Source organism: Coregonus lavaretus (genome assembly GCF_964263955.1).
Source record: "Coregonus lavaretus genome assembly, chromosome: 23".
In the NCBI taxonomy this organism is placed as follows: Eukaryota; Metazoa; Chordata; class Actinopteri; order Salmoniformes; family Salmonidae; genus Coregonus; species Coregonus lavaretus.
The window spans coordinates 9,749,352-9,764,052 of NC_140010.1; the positions used below are offsets into that span (position 1 = coordinate 9,749,352).

The 14,701-nt window shown below is 47.5% G+C and overlaps 1 pseudogene across 1 annotated transcript; it reads left to right on the forward strand.

The window, feature by feature from the left end:
* Positions 1-1,168: 1,168 nt before the first annotated feature.
* On the forward strand, positions 1,169-13,952 carry LOC311098859 (uncharacterized protein CXorf38 homolog; annotated as a pseudogene). The gene is made up of 5 exons: positions 1,169-1,371; positions 2,691-2,826; positions 2,984-3,088; positions 3,190-3,339; positions 13,890-13,952. The product of its transcript is annotated as an uncharacterized protein CXorf38 homolog (transcript).
* The last annotated feature ends 749 nt before the right edge of the window (positions 13,953-14,701 follow it).

A 14,701-nucleotide genomic window follows, 5' to 3' on the forward strand; every position in this document is an offset into this window, starting at 1 on the left:
CTGTAATTCAAAGTAAGTGGTTCACTGTATCAGAGTGCTATTCCACTGGTCCTTAAATTAGGTGTGTGGGTTGTTGTCTGTCATGTTACTACATTTACATTTTAGTCATTTAGCAGACACTCTTACCCAGAGCGACTTACAGTTAGTGAGTGCATACATTTTTATTTTATTTTTCATACTGGTCCCCTGTGGGAATCGAACCCACAACCCTAGCGTTGCAAGCGCCATGCTCTACCAACTGAGCTACACCTAAAGAAACAAAACATGCATGCTCTACTTTTGCTGGGTTAGGCCACACGTTTATTATCATGTACATATTTTATTGGTGTATTCTCTCTCTCACACACACACACACACACACACACACACACACACACACACACACACACCTTGGTTAGGTAGATACCCTGTAAATCTCCAGGAGGGTTGGTGACCAGTAAAACTCGTCCTTTCAGCCATCAGTAAAACTCGTCCTTTCAGAGAGAGAGACTAGTGCAGGCTGACATTAGGTCCGCCTCTGGCGTTTCCTATGATGATGGCGCCATCTCATGGAGGAAAACTCTCACACACTCGTTTCCTACTACTTGAAATGCAGCGGCTCTGTCACTAGTCTAGTTGAGTGCATTTAAAACCAGGCAATTTGTGAAATGTATATTCCAGGTTATATGTGTTTTACTTATTTTACTTTTACCACTTAATTGTGTAGATTTTTTTACTCCAATGTTGTTAAGGAAAAGCATTGTCAGAAGCGGGATTCGAACCCGCGCCTCCATTCAGAGACCAGAATACCCCTTTTTCCAGGAAGGATTTACACCTTGAGTCTGGCGCCTTAGACCGCTCGGCCATCCTGACAACTTCACATATACCAGCGTTTTATATATTTTTGACTATTCTGCAACTCCAAAATCTGAAACGTAAGTCATTACTTATAATGTGTGGCCTAGGCCTAAAGTTATAGATACATATTTCAATGTTCTAATAAATCATTTCGATTATTTTACCCTTATTGTCGTCATCACCCGTTATAATAAATAATATTTACACAGTTTCAGGACAGACAAGACGGCAGCTGAAGTCAAGCAATTCCCTTACTGCGCTTCAAGACAAACGCGTAAACTTGTTTTAAGATGTAGCTCTTCTTTTTGTTGGTATTTCTTTTCATTTTTAAATGGTACACGAAGAGTTGAGCGCTCGTCTGAACGATGGCGGGTATAAGAACTGCCTCAAAGCGGGGTACTGCCTCAAACTGCGGGACGGGTTGCACTCTTTGACCGATACTGAGATGAGATCATTCCATGGTAATCTAGTCACAAGGAACACGGGTCTGCGGCGGCGGTGTCAGAGTGGGTGCAGGTGCAGAGTGGGAGCAGGGTGCAATGATATGTATAAACCCTGGATGACTGACAGGGGTCGCTGTATTGAAGCCTCCGCGCAGCCGGTAATCCTCAATCATAAAAAATATTTTGGAAGCTATAGAAATGCATTTATTAATGGCTACATTCGTTTTTGACAACTTTATTCTATTACAGACACTTTAATGCATACTTTAAAATTATATTATGTGAGCTAAACATAAAAATGTAAAATTAAGAAAATATATAAAGACATTTTCCTTAAAGTATTTGTTTAGAGAGTACTAATATTACTGTCCCCACTACAAAGGAGGAGGAGCATTTCTGTCTTTAATAAAGCCCTTTTGTGGGGAAAAACTCATTCTGATTGGCACCCATGCGCAGGCATGTGAAATCCATATATTAACATTTACATTTACATTTACGTCATTTAGCAGACGCTCTTATCCAGAGCGACTTACAAATTGGTGCATTCACCTTATAGGCCTGATGAATGTAATTGTAACTCAGTAAAGTCTTTGAAATTGTTGCATGTTGCGTTTATATTTTTGTTCAGTATATATTGACGGAGTGCCTTTGATTTGACATCCTGCAATTGCGCAGTTCAGCGCAAGATGACAGTTAGACCCGATGACATATTTCTGCACATGAGCTTAGCTAGCCAACGTCGCCATGACATTACCTACAAGTGTTATCGGGGATTTCAAGTTGGAAAAGCAGTTTTTGCCTATCTTCATACTGTACTGTCTTTGGTGTAATCAATGGGCAAGTTCGCTTTGCATTACCTGGTGCTCTGGGAGGGTGGAGATTCCATTTATTCCATTCCAGCCTATACAATGAGCCCGTCCTCCTATAGCTCCTCCCACCAGCCACCTCTGCAGCCTCCTCCTCTGAGGGGTGGCAGGTAGCCTAGCGGTTAAGAGCGTTGGGCCAGTAACCAAAAGGTTGATGGTTTGAATGCCCAAGCCGGCAAATTGGTAAAATCGTATTTTCTGCCCTTGAGCAAGGCAGTTAACCCCCAACAACAACTGTTCCCTGGGCACTGATGACCTGGATGTCGATTAAGGCAGCCCCCCGCACCTCTCTGATTCAGAGGGGTTGGGTTAAATGTGGAAGACACATTTCGGTTGAAAGCATTCAGTTGTGCAACTGACTAGGTATCCCCCTTTCCCTTCCCTTCCCAATGGAATGGTCTAAAATGAGCAAACTCCGCCCAGCCTGGGCACTGGGCGATGCAAAACATACTCGCCCATTAGTCCAAACAGTTGCATCGAAAACAAGAGTTTCTATTGGACAAATTCAGATAGGTCACATTATGTTTTCTCTTGTGTTCCACAGCTGTACTCTAGGTTGTTGGGTGTGTGCAGTGTGGAGGACAGAGATCCTGAGGCACCAAACACACCCCAGTGGGACAGTGAACTGGGGGAACTGCAGACCCCCACTCTGGAACCAGGACCACTGGGAACTGGCCAAGGTAGTGTGCGTGTTATTATTTGTTCTAAAACATTACTGATTTATTGGGTTTGTTATAAAAATTGTACACACACCTTACTTTCATCTGTCATATAAGATCATTGACTACTTCTCTCCCCCTCTCCTTCTTTCTTCCTGTGTCTCCCTTTCTCCCTCAGGCCTACATGCCGCGGGGTCAGGCTGGGTTTAAGGGGGCGGAGCTGCTCCACCTCCTCAACTACTGCTCCCACTTCAACTACTTAGACTAGCGCTGTATTCGAGAGGTAACACACACACACACGCTCTATCTCTCACACACACTCTCATACACACACTCACTGTTTGACTGTATATGGGTTATGAATGTGTACGTCTCTCCTTTCAGGTTATCAGATGTAGGAACGACCTGATGCACTCCTGTGAGATGCAAGTGTGTGACCAGTAGATGAGGTGCTACCAGGTCAGCATACAGCAGCTCCTACGGCACTTCACACACCTGCCAGAGTTGGCAGCAACCGGACAACAGAGACAAGAGGTGTGTGTGTGTGTGTTATATCAGCTTTCAGATCTGTGTGTTGTATTTAGGGTTGGGCGGTATCCAGATTTTCATATCATCATACCGTCCTTCTCTCATCCCGGGATTTACGATATTACCAGCTTAATACACAAGGCGGCGCCAAAAAACACAAAAAAGCCCATCGGCGTCTATTACCAGAATGCTAACAAAATTAGTACAAGTAATAGAGAATTTCCATGGAGGCTGCTAGCTAATGCTAATAAGCACAAAAGAAAATAAACAAATTGCAAAGAAAGGCAATCCAGCTCATAAAGTTATACATACAGTGGGGAGAACAAGTATTTGATACACTGCCGATTTTGCAGTTTTTCCTACTTACAAAGCATGTAGAGGTCTGTAATTTTTATCATAGGTACACTTCAACTGTGAGAGACGGAATCTAAAACAAAAATCCAGAAAATCACATTGTATGATTTTTAAGTAATTAATTTGCATTTTATTGCATGACATAAGGATTTGATACATCAGAAAAGCAGAACTTAATATTTGGTACAGAAACCTTTGTTTGCAATTACAGAGATCATACGTTTCCTGTAGGTCTTGACCAGGTTTGCACACAATGCAGCAGGGATTTTGGCCCACTCCTCCATACAGACCTTCTCCATATCCTTCAGGTTTCGGGGCTGTCGCTGGGCAATACGGACTTTCAGCTCCCTCCAAAGATTTTCTATTGGGTTCAGGTCTGGAGACTGGCTAGGCCACTCCAGGACCTTGAGATGCTTCTTACGGAGCCACTCCTTAGTTGCCCTGGCTGTATGTTTCGGGTCGTTGTCATGCTGGAAGACCCAGCCACGACCCATCTTCAATGCTCTTACTGAGGGAAGGAGGTTGTTGGCCAAGATCTCGCGATACATGGCCCCATCCATCCTCCCCTCAATACGGTGCAGTCGTCCTGTCCCCTTTGCAGAAAAGCATCCCCAAAGAATGATGTTTCCACCTCCATGCTTCACGGTTGGGATGGTGTTCTTGGGGTTGTACTCATCCTTCTTCTTCCTCCAAACACGGCGAGTGGAGTTTAGACCAAAAAGCTCTATTTTTGTCTCATCAGACCACATGACCTTCTCCCATTCCTCCTCTGGATCATCCAGATGGTCATTGGCAAACTTCAGACGGGCCTGGACATGCGCTGGCTTGAGCAGGGGGACCTTGCGTGTGCTGCAGGATTTTAATCCATGACGGCGTAGTGTGTTACTAATGGTTTTCTTTGAGACTGTGGTCCCAGCTCTCTTCAGGTCGTTGACCAGGTCCTGCCGTGTAGTTCTGGGCTGATCCCTCACCTTCCTCATGATCATTGATGCCCCACGAGGTGAGATCTTGCATGGAGCCCCAGACCGAGGTGATTGACCGTCATCTTGAACTTCTTCCATTTTTTAATAATTGCGCCAACAGTTGTTGCCTTCTCACCAAGCTGCTTGCCTATTGTCCTGTAGCCCATCCCAGCTTTGTGCAGGTCTACAATTTTATCCCTGATGTCCTTACACAGCTCTCTGGTCTTGGCCATTGTGGAGAGGTTGGAGTCTGTTAGATTGAGTGTGTGGACAGGTGTCTTTTATACAGGTAACAAGTTCAAACAGGTGCAGTTAATACAGGTAATGAGTGGAGAACAGGAGGGCTTCTTAAAGAAAAACTAACAGGTCTGTGAGAGCCGGAATTCTTACTTGGTAGGTGATCAAATACTTATGTCATGCAATAAAATGCAAATTAGTTACTTAAAAATCATACAATGTGATTTTCTGGATTTTTGTTTTAGATTCCGTCTCTCACAGTTGAAGTGTACCTATGATAAAAATTAAAATCGGCAGTGTATCAAATACTTGTTCTCCCCACTGTATATAGGTATAAGCTACCAAATGTCATTTTGGATGAGTTTGGACATTTACAAGCGAATGTGAACGAGAGACATTGTGCAAATGAACAGAGTTTTGACGTATGCTTGTCTAAAGAAAGAACAATACTGGCTCTGGAGCAGCATGTGTACACGCTGTGTCTGTGTGGAGTCTGGAGTCGCTAGGGCAACGGGCCTGCCTGCTCTGAGAAGAGGGGGGAGGAGCAGACGGCCTAGAAAGGAGAAGAGAAAAAACGCAAGGAAATCAAGATAGCAGTGCCAGCTGTCCAGATAACTCATCCAAAGGGCTTTGACTTCTCAAACACAGCAGAAAGCTAATACAATATGATGCCCCGTGTAGTGTATTAAAAGATTATGACTTTTTTAATGGGTTTAAGTGGAACCTTTGAGGATGTTTATTTTAGTATCAAGAGGGAATGTTTTAGTGTAACGCCACATACAACAGACAGGAAGTGTGTGTTGTAGACAGGGGATTGGACAGTAGAGGGAGCCACCCACATCTTGGGAAGATTATATATACTGGGTAAAAAGCGAAGAAGAGGTTAGAGCGGCCATTGCAATTCGGGGGATGCCGTTCTCCGGGTGATCTTGACACCTGTAACTCATGCTGAAAGCTTGTGATATGAATAAACTTATGATCAAGGTTCAGTATGAGCGGACTCCTTTGTTTATCAGCAATAATTGCCAGCATTTACTCAATACTACACCCGTCATCTTATTAATTCAGCCACTTACTTATATAACTAGAAAGTTAAACTTAGGGGTCGTGCTAATGCAGAATTCTGCATTTTTTCACGCAGGAAAAAAATATACAACGCATAAGAAATATCTTGCTGCGTTTTCTAAACACAGATTTACAATTCTTCCTATTTTAATTTCTGCTCGGCATCAGACTCATTTTGTTCTTCAGTTGCACTTCTCCACTTGGATGAGAATTCACGAACGGGCATTCTATCAGCAGGCAGTACTCTGACTGATGTGTAGCTACTTATCTCCGGTAACATGCAAGAATAACTTTAAGCAAAAAATTAGGAAATTTAGCTGGCTACATTCTTTCTATGATGAACATTAGAAATATGATGGCCATGCATCGTTTTTGCAAAAAAAGACCTAGCTTTTTCATTGTAAGCTCATTTACTTTGCCAACCAAATAGCATTGTGATAGATAGATATTGTAGGTGTCCTGGAGGGCAGGCAGTGTGCACCCAATGGTGCATTTTGCTGAGCGCATCACCTTCTGTAGCACCTTGCGGTCCACGGCGGTGGAGTTGCCATACCAGGCAGTGATGCAGCCTGACAGTATGCTCTCGATGGTGCTTCTGTAGAACACTGTAAGGGCCCTCTGGGACAGGCCAAATTTCTTCAGCATCCTGAGGTTGAAGAGTCACTGACATGCCTTCTTCACCACAGTGTCCGTCTGGTTTGAACATTTCAGCTTCTCGGTGTATGTATGCAAATGTTTATAAAAAACCTTTTTATATTGACATTGGAGCCTTGAGAACCTCGGAAATATACTATTTAAACATTCTACACCCTTTATATAGCCATTCAACCCCTATACCCATTATTCGCATAATGGATATAACCGCACCTCTATTGCCATGGTCTTCGGCACAGCATATCTCTGATAAGACAATTATGCACTGAATTCTCACTGCCTATCCAAATAGAGCAACTGTGCAATGATTTGTCTTTCACCTTCAGAAAATACATCCCTCTGTTAAGTAACCCACAGAACCCAAGCAGGTAAACGCAACATGCCGCATGATGCAGTGGTAGCCTCCAGAAAGAATGCACGTAAGGTAATAAACATAATAGCATGGTAGGCTATATATACATTATATAAACTATGATGATATACACATAGGCATATATGTATTTTAATCTATAGCTACACCTAGCCTATTATAGGCCTATAATAAATTCCTCTATAAGAAGATGCGGTTATTATCGCATATAGCCCTATATTGCGTAGCTTATTTGAAGGTCAATCAACAATATAATAAGCTATAACCTAATAAGTTGTTCCCTGTTACAAATGGTAACAGGAGCCCTGTGCAGCATAAATAGTGTAATATTGTATCAGCCCCTTCAAAACGCCCTAATTCTTCATGACACCCTTCAAAACGCCCTAATTCTTCATGACACCCTTCAAAATGCCCTAATTCTTCATGACACCCCTCACGCACGTCCACTGATGTCGGAATTTGCCTACATATTCAATCTAAGTATTTGCTTTTCAAATGCAATATTCCCATCACTTTTGATGATTGTTTTCTCATTACTCACAATAAAATCACAAGGCCTACTAAAGTTGTTTAGACCAATCCACTGCTCATAACCTACAGTATATCAATCAGTATTGTGCCAGGTGCCTATTTTAGTAGGCTATAGTTTGTGAACTGTATACTGTAAAATTCTATATATTTATATATCAATTGACATCAATTAATTTAGGTATAACAACTATCAAATCATATGCTGCTGTAAATAGGCATACGTTATTGTCCTTCATCAGCCAGTAAGATTCAATAGGACACATGGAGAGAGCCCCTATGTCTTAGCATTTGATATTATGGTGTAGGGTACAATGCACTGCTGAAATATATGGGTTGGGCAACAGTACATTCTACTCAATATCAGGTTCTCATTGATACACCGTTAACTGATTTAAAGTCAAACATAAAAAACGAGTGATAGGCTACTGTTAGATTTGGCAAGTGACATTTTAGAAAGGTGATGTTGTACTTACAATGTTGCAAGGGGCAGCAATGGCTTACAGCATGCTGCACCAACACTTTTTATTACATCAAAATAATTCATTCATACTATGTAATCGATTGAAACACACACAGCTGTTAGTGCTTAATACATTTATTTATTCAGACCTTTATTTATTTTCGCAGTCCCAGTGTCACGCAAGTGTAGGTGGGTGATGAGGTGGAATCAGACGCAGGACACCGGAGTATAGTCCACAAGACTTTAGTATAAATCCAACACGGAAAATACTAATACAATATCCAAAGGCGCAACAAATACGCACAAAGGCAAAACGAAACCAAGAGCGCACCAGACAAGTGCGTAAACTCTCCAAAACAGTGGAGGGAAGCTCAACCGAGCGAACATGTAGAAACCCTACACATGACTGACAAAATCCAATAACACACAACACTAGACAAACACAACGAGAAACTTATAGGACACTAATTACGCCAAATGAGAAACAGGTGTGAAAACAAACAGACAAAAGCAAACGAACATGAAACATACAACGGTGGCAGCTAGAATTCCGGAGACGACGAACGCCGAAGCCTGCCCGAACAAGGGAGAGAGGCAGCCTCGGCCGAAACCGTGACAGTACCCCCCCCTTGACGCGCGGCTCCAGACGTGCGCCGACTCCGGCCTTGGGGACGACCCGGAGGACGTGGAGCAGGGCGCGTCGGATGCCCCCGATGGAATTCCGTCAGGAGCGACGGGTCCAAGATGTCTCTCCTCGGCACCCAGCACTGCTCCTCCGGACCGTACCCCTCCCACTCCACTAGATACTGGAGACCCCCCATCCGACGTCTCGAATCCAAGATGGACCTCACGGAGTACGCCGGTGCCCCCTCGATGTCCAGTGGGGGCGGAGGAGTCTCCCCTATCTCATTTTCTTGGAGTGGGCCCGCTACCACCGGCCTGAGAAGGGACACATGGAACGAGGGGTTAATACACTTATACTCCACAGGTAGCTGTAATCTATAACATACCTCGTTCAACCTTCTCAGGACTTTAAATGGCCCTACAAACCGCCGACCCAGTTTCCGACAGGGCAGGCGGAGGGGCAGGTTTCTGGTAGAGAGCCAGACTCGATCACCAGGTGCGTACACCGGTCCCTCACTGCGGTGGAGATCAGCGCTCGCCTTCTGACGTCGGAGGGCCCGCTGCAGGTGGACGTGTGCAGCGTTCCAAGTCTCCTCCGAGCGCCGCGCCCACTCATCCACCGCAGGAGCCTCGATCTGGCTCTGCTGCCAGGGTGCCAGAACCGGCTGGTAACCTAACACACATTGAAATGGAGTTAGGTTAGTGGAGGAATGGCGTAGGGAATTCTGGGCCATCTCGGCCCAGGGAACGTACCTTGACCACTCCTCCGGCCGGTCCTGGCAGTATGTTCTGAGAAACCTACCCACATCCTGGTTTACGCGTTCCACCTGCCCATTACTCTCCGGGTGGTAGCCCGAGGTGAGGCTCACCGAGACCCCCAACCGCTCCATAAACGCTCTCCAGACTCTGGAGGTGAATTGGGGACCTCGATCAGCCACAATGTCCTCGGGTACCCCGTAGTGCCGGAACACATGGGTGAATAGTGCTTTGGCAGTTTGTAGGGCAGTAGGAAGACCCGGCATGGGGAGCAAACGACAGGCCTTAGAGAACCGGTCCACAACGACCAGGATGGTAGTATTCCCTTGGGAGAGGGGAAGGTCTGTTATAAAATCCACAGAGAGGTGGGACCATGGTCGTTGTGGAACGGGCAGGGGTAGCAACTTACCCCTAGGCAGATGTCTAGGCGCCTTACACTGGGCGCACACCGAGCAGGAGGAAACATAAACCCTCACATCCCTTGCCAACGTGGGCCACCAGTACTTGGCACTAAGACAGTGCACTGTCCGGCCGATACCCGGATGTCCAGAGGAGGGTGACGTGTGAGCCCAATAGATCAATCGATCCCGAACCTCGAGCGGAACGTACTTCCGACCCTCCGGGCACTGTGGTGGACTAGGGTCGGTGCGTAACGCCCGCTCGAGTTCAGCATCGACCTCCCACACTACCGGTGCCACCAGACACGACTCCGGCAGTATGGGAGTGGGCTCCACGGACCTCTCCTCCGTGTCATACCGCCGAGACAGCGCATCTGCCTTACCATTCTGTGACCCAGGGATGTACGTGATCTTAAAAGTAAACCTGGTCAAGAACATACTCCATCTTGCCTGGCGAGGGTTCAGCCTCCTCGCCGCCCGGATGTACTCCAGGTTACGGTGGTCCGTCAAAATGAGGAAAGGGTGTTGAGCCCCCTCAAGCCAGTGCCTCCACACCTTTAGAGCCTGTACCACGGCTAACAGCTCCTTGTCCCCTACGTCATAGTTCCGCTCCGCCGGACTGAGCTTCTTAGAATAAAAAGCACAGGGGCGGAGTTTAGGTGGCGCGCCAGACCGTTGTGAAAGCACGGCTCCTAAACCGGCCTCTGACGCGTCCACCTCTACCTGAAACGGCAAAGAGGGATCCGGATGCGCCAGCACCGGGGCCGAGGTAAACAGGTCCTTCAGCCTCCCAAACGCCCTGTCCGCCTCGGCCGACCACTGCAGACGCACCGGACCCCCCTTCAAAAGAGACGTGATGGGAGCTGCCACCTGTCCAAAACCCCGGATAAACCTCCGGTAGTAATTCGCAAACCCCAAAAACTGCTGCACCTCCTTCACAGTGGTTGGTGTTTGCCAATTACGCACGGCCGACACCCGGTCTACCTCCATCTTCACCCCTGACGCAGACAACTGATACCCCAAAAAGGAGACCGACTCCTGGAAAAACAGACACTTCTCTGCCTTCACATACAGGTCGTGCTCCACCAGCCTCCGCAACACTCTACGCACCAGGGCCACATGCTCGACACGGGTAGGCGAGTACACGAGAATGTCATCAATGTACACAACCACCCCCTGCCCCTGCATGTCCCTGAAGATCTCATCCACGAATGATTGGAAAACTGACGGAGCGTTCATCAACCCGTATGGCATGACCAGATACTCGTAATGGCCCGAGGTGGTACTAAAGGCTGTCTTCCATTCATCGCCCTCCCTGATGCGCACCAAGTTGTACGCGCTCCTGAGATCTAATTTAGTGAAGAAACGCGCCCCATGCAACGACTCAGTCATGGTCGCAATCAGCGGGAGTGGATAACTGTACTTCACCGTAATCTGATTGAGACCACGGTAATCGATGCACGGGCGCAAACCACCATCCTTTTTCTTCACAAAAAAGAAACTTGAGGACGCAGGGGAAGTGGAAGGCCGTATGTATCCCTGTCTCAGAGATTCGTCTATGTAAGTCTCCATAGCTTTCTTCTCCTCCTGAGACAGAGGATACACATGGCTCCGTGGGAGCGCAGCTCCTGCCTGGAGATCTATCGCACAATCTCCCTGCCTATGGGGCGGCAACCGCGTCGCCCTCGCCTTACTAAACGCAATAGCCAAATCCCCATACTCAGGGGGAACGTGCAATGCGGGCACCTGGTTTGGACTCTCCACCGAGGTAGCCCCTACGGAAACGCCCAAACATCTACCCACACACTGAGCAGACCACTCCATCAGAGCCCTCTCCTGCCACGAAATAGATGGGTTATGGGTACTTAACCAGGGCATGCCCAGCACCACCGGATACGCAGGAGAGTCAATCAGGAACAGCTGAATCATCTCCTGATGATCCCCCTGCGCACACATCCTAAGTGGCGCCGTGACCTCCCTGATTAAGCCCGTACCCAACGGACGGCTATCTAGGGCATGAACGGGGAAAGGAACATCAACAGGAATAAGGGGAATCCCTAACGCTAAACAAAACTTTTTATCAATAAAATTCCCAGCCGCGCCTGAATCTACCAGCGCCTTATGCTGGGAATGAGGTGCTACCTGTGGAAAACGCACAGGCATACAAAAATGGGCAACAGTGAGCTCTGGGTGAGTGGGGCGCCTACTCACCTGGAGGGAATCCCCAGTGCGGGACCTGTCGTCATCCCCCCTAGGAGGCCATCCCCAGCACCTAGCCGCGGTGTGTCCTCCCCGACCACAGTTGGTGCAGTGGATGGACCCCCTAGCCAACCGACTCCTCCTCTCTCTAGCGCCAGCGCCCCCGAGCTCCATAGGACACGGCTCGGAGGCGCTGGAGGGTGAAATGGACGGACCCCCCTCAGGACGTCCGCGGGTAGCCAGTAGGTTATCCAGCCTGATGGACATGTCGACCAGCTGGTCGAAAGAGAGGCTGGTGTCCCTACAAGCCAGCTCCCGACGGACGTCCTCTCGTAGGCTACATCTGTATAGATCGACGAGGGCCCGCTCATTCCACCCTGCATCTGCCGCTAGAGTACGGAATTCAAGAGCGAATTCTTGGGCACTCCTCCTCCCCTGCCGGAGGAAGACCAGACGCTCCCCCGCCGCTTTCCCCTCCGGGGGATGGTCAAACACCGCCTTGAAGCGGCGGGAGAACTCGTTGTAGGTGATAGTCTCGGCGTCGATCTTCCTCCACTCCGCGTTGGCCCATTCCAACGCCTTCCCGGACAGGCAGGAGATCAGGGCGGACACGCTCTCATGCCCCGAGGGTGCCGGGTGTACGGTGGCCAGGTACAGCTCCACCTGGAGGAGGAATCCCTGACACCCAGCCGCGGTTCCGTCGTAGGCCCTCGGGAGAGAGAGTCGGATTCCTCGGGGTTCTGGCGCTGGAATGGGCGGACTGGCCGATGGTGCTGGCAGGGAGGGAGGTGGTGGAGGCGTTCCCCAGCCTCGGAGGGTGGTGATCACCTCCTGCAGGGCGGTCCCCATCTGAAGTATCTGGTCCTGTTGTTCCCGAACCTGGGCCTCCAGCCTCGTCGGGGCTGCGTCGGCTCCTGCTGATTCCATGTAAGGTGTGTTATTCTGTCACGCAAGTGTAGGTGGGTGATGAGGTGGAATCAGACGCAGGACACCGGAGTATAGTCCACAAGACTTTAGTATAAATCCAACACGGAAAATACTAATACAATATCCAAAGGCGCAACAAATACGCACAAAGGCAAAACGAAACCAAGAGCGCACCAGACAAGTGCGTAAACTCTCCAAAACAGTGGAGGGAAGCTCAACCGAGCGAACATGTAGAAACCCTACACATGACTGACAAAATCCAATAACACACAACACTAGACAAACACAACGAGAAACTTATAGGACACTAATTACGCCAAATGAGAAACAGGTGTGAAAACAAACAGACAAAAGCAAACGAACATGAAACATACAACGGTGGCAGCTAGAATTCCGGAGACGACGAACGCCGAAGCCTGCCCGAACAAGGGAGAGAGGCAGCCTCGGCCGAAACCGTGACACCCAGAGACTAAGGACTCTTTTGCAACACACAATTACACAAAAATCACAATCACAGCAGCACAGAAAATACTCAAAGAAAATAAAAATAAAACAAACAACCACATTCCTCAGTAAAGAGGTCCTCAACCGACATTCTGAGTTGCTAATGATGTCGCCATCATCTAGGACTGGAAGAAACGGAGGTGAGGAGAGGAAACATGGCAAAAATGCACTGAAATTAGACATTCCACTAGCGCGTCATCAGGCAAATTACATTTCCCTGGATGGGTTCAGAAGGTGAGGAGTCAGGGGTCAACGTCGGAAGACCAGGCTGCTCCCGAGGGAGGTGGTGGCTGCCTTCTCCCTCTCCTGCGGGAGAGAGCAAGACCGAGAGAAAGAGGCAGGGTGGTGTATGATTTCAGAAAGCATAGCAGTCGTCATCTGAGCTCTCAGCAATAGGACTTCTAACTTCATCTACATCAGAGTCATCAAAAAGCCCCTTCTCCCAGAATCAGCTTGTGGTAGGTGTTCCTGGTGTTGTCTTGATCTTGTGTCAGTTAACTCACTCTTCTCTTCAGGTGGCAGAGAAGGCCATTCCTCCCTCTGACAACTCCACTGCATTGCCTAAAAGTCATATGTAAAGCAGTAAATGATTTACAATTCCACTACACAAAATAGTGTGGAGGGTATTTGTGAAGGAAAACAAAAAGTTCAGTCCAAAAATAGTATAAACCTCAACTTCCTCTGATCTTGCAGCTGTTGGGACAGTGCCTCCAGAGTTCCCGCTGCTCTTTGTAGGCTCCCCCAGTGCCTCTTCATCTCCTGCACCAGGATCCTCTCTTCCTCCTGCAGTCTGTTCACCAACATCAGTCTGTTGAAGATTGCCTTTTTGATGGCAAAATGGCTGTTGCCTCACAGAGGTATAAAACAGAACAGCAGCAATGATTGCAGCCTACGCTGAAGTTAAAACTTCAATCACAATAGATACCTTCTGCAAATCATATACTTACTGGTGCCAAGTCTCTCCCATGGCCACACAAAGTTGTCAGTATTGAGCAGCCACTGTGGGGAGCCTAAACTCTGCCTGCTGCTCGTGAAGTTGAACAATGGCAGCTGTTAAGGCTGCCTTGTCCATAACAATTTCTCAGAATCTGATGCCTCCTCTTGTTGCCGTCGGAGTAAAAAGGGGTGATTAGACGGACTGTAGATTCAGATATATTACATGACTATAAATTATAGAGATACTATAGATGCACAGACAAAGAGAGTACAAAGCAATCAACTCATTTCTAAAGCATTTGTCATCATGCAATTATAACATTATACAAGGCATGCAGAGTTGTGGCTCACAAGGAACTCTACTGTTTATGGTCATGCAATTTCTCAGTTT